Raw genomic sequence first — 3156 nt, 5'->3', positions numbered from 1 at the left:
ACAGCAGTGTAAACACTTAATCATGATGTGACATAAAGCTAAATAAATTTCTGCTGAATTATGTGAAAAATACTGAATCCAATATCCATTATAACCTGAGTAAGATAGACTGTTAGTGCTGCAAAACATGATTAGGCAATAGAGAGGGCATATTTGACATAGCTTGTAGGTAAGGAGTAAGTTCATATCCTTAACCAGCCTTTCCTAAGCAGTACTAGTATGAACAAGTGGCACAAGCATGGGTGTAACCATATTTGCACCATTCAAGATAAACTTAATTTAAAAAGAACAAAAGAAAAAACTTGCATTTATATAATGCCATTCACGATCTCAGGATGTCTCAAAGTACTTTATAGCCAATGGAGTACTTTTGAAGTGTAGTGACTGTTGCATTGTAAGAAACGTGGCAGGAAATTTGCACACAGCAAGTTCCCACAAACAGCATTGTGATAAAGACCAGATAATCTGTTTTTTTGTTCAGAGACAAATATGTTGGCCAGGACACTGGGGAGAACTCCACTGTTTTTCTTCCAAATAGTGCCATGGGATCTTTTATGAGCACCTGAGAGGGCACTGCCAGAGATGCCACCCATTGGACGGCACCTCTGGCAGTGCAGCGCTCCCTCAGTACTGCACTGAAGTGTCAGCCTAGATTTTGTGTTCAAGTCTCTGGAGTAAGTTTCAATTTATGGGTATGAAGTAAAAATTAATTGATGGTGTTCCGCTATCTGAGCATTAGATGTGATGACATCCCTTATGGTACAAGCTTATCGATGGGAACATATGGCAGAACGTAGGCAACCATCATGTGTAACTGTAATTTTGGTCTTTCGGCCAGCGTAGGACAGAAGATTTCCCGCAGGTGCTCTTAGGAAAGCTGTAGAGGTGTAATCCTTTTGCAAGATTTTGCCTATAGGTGACCCGTGTGTCAGCTACATTTCTGCTCTGTGGGATGATTAATGGACTCCAGGATTAGTGTGGCTCTGAGCTTTGATTATTCACTTTGTGTGTATGTGTGTGTGTGTGGTGTGCAGAGCCCTGCATGAGCTGAAACTAGGTTATGAGATGTCCTTCGCAGAACAGGAAAATAACTCACATTGCAGCTATGAGGAGCTCAGCCCGAATCTAGGACTCCACAGGATTTTTTTTTGTCTTGCAGCAAAACATTTGCAACAGATGCAAGAAAGCACATCTCGACTCCATTGAATCGTGTGGCAGCAAATACAGGAACGTTAATAGAAATCAAATGTAATACAAATAAGATAATAGATGCCTGAGTGAAATGAATGTGAAATAAAGTGTTGACATTTCCGGTTTGCTGTTGATGAAATAAAATGTCATGTTAGTAGCAGCTCTTTCAATTGGGAGAATTTCTTTTTGTTGAACAGAATAATCAATTAGTGGTGTGTGATATTGGTAGCTTTCAGTGAGTTGCTGAGGTTGTGCCTACAGCAGCATGTAATCATTGCAGTGTAGTGATCATTATTATTAATCTACCAGACTGCCTGACTCCTCACCTGGTGAGCCAGGCAGTATTAAATGATGCTGAGGCACCCTGGTGATCTATCACTTTGTAGTTTATTAGCTCCCCTCATGTCCTTAATGGTAGATTGCTTCTTTTCACTGTCAAGATTTTCATTTATTTAGAAGGTCTGAGGAGCCATACAATTCTGTTAATTTTTGTTTTGTGCTGCTTATGACTATCTATGTTTCAGTTTACAATCCAGCAATAAACACAGCCAGCAATCCTAAAGATCGGCTCACATCTGTCTGTCAATGAAGTGCAGGAGGTCACAAGCTGTCTCCAAATCATTTGATGCTTTTAGTGTCACTGGTATTTTTATCATCCATATCTCACAGCTTAAATCTGATTTTATATCTCATTTTGTTTTGTTCGAATTTTTAAGGGGGGAAGGCATTGTTCTGTTTTTAATACTTCCTGTTGCACATACGGGGGGTAATTTTAAATTTGGCCAATATTGTAAAACAGATGCTATCAAATTAACTTGCCATTATACACCACGCCCAATTTTCCTTTTTCCGAAAATCAGGCAGGGTGTATGATGGGCAGCCAATTCACTATTGCCCAAAGTTAAAATTACCCCCACTCTTCTCCAGCCAAAAGGTCAGGCAGTTGACCTGGTCCCAGGCTTCCTATTTTGTAATCTACCACTAGATGGTGCATGTGAGTCACCTTCCCTATGCTTGACTTCCACTTAGCACCACCCCTCATGGTGTGCTTGAGATCAGGACCTGGCTTTGGAAGGAATTCTGGGTATTTACCTTAATTGAGACAGAATATATAGAGCCAAATAAAACACGAGCAAGAAACATCTTCTCCCCACTACAGAATACAAAGCGCCTCAAACAATAAAGCAAAACTCCTAATGCTCAATGGATAAAAGCTGTTTATTGATGGTTCTGACACTGAATGGTTAAGTTGATAGAAGTGATACAAGCAGAAAAGAGAATTAAAACTGGTGAATTATACACTGTGAGGGGAATTGCTGCCTCTCTTCTGAACCTACAGACAACACAAGGGTTGTAGTTGCTGAGTATAAGTGATGGAGTAAATAAAACAGAGGAAAGCAGGATTAACAATGAAGTGCAATAAAATTACATGTGGAGCAGTCTGTCACATATCAACACAGGAAATCTCTGTTTATGCTCAGAGAGAAAGCTAAGAAGCTAAATGATATATGGAAGATGTCATATTTGATACACGGCATTGTGTAATTCTTCAGTTATGTTTATCTGTGCAGTCTTTTTATATTGTCAATAATAATGACTCAGTAAATTTGTTAGTATGTGCTTGAGTTACGTTACAATTAGTATTCGAGTTGAGTTTAAAAAAAACATACCTCGGAATATGCTATCAATCTTGTTAATATCGTCAAAGTTAATTGCTCTTTCCCAAGTTTTGGACAAGTCAAGTTTGGTAGCTGAGTTTTGTTAACATTAAAGATTTAGCTTTTGAAGGTAAAGGAAGTAAGGCTCAATTTTAACCCTGGATTAACGGGGCTAAGCAGAGTTGGGTTAAAATGGCGGTTGAGCGCTACTCGCTGCATTCTCGACACGTTTTCCGCCATTTTTAACTCCAGGGTTTTCGGCAGCCTCGAGGTCTTTCACCGTAGGCAGACGGGGGCCTCATTAATA

The sequence above is a fragment of the Heptranchias perlo genome, chromosome 6 (assembly GCF_035084215.1).
Source record: "Heptranchias perlo isolate sHepPer1 chromosome 6, sHepPer1.hap1, whole genome shotgun sequence".
Taxonomy (NCBI): Eukaryota; Metazoa; Chordata; class Chondrichthyes; order Hexanchiformes; family Hexanchidae; genus Heptranchias; species Heptranchias perlo.
The sequence above is the reverse complement of the archived record's forward strand: the minus strand, read 5'-3'. Positions refer to the sequence as shown.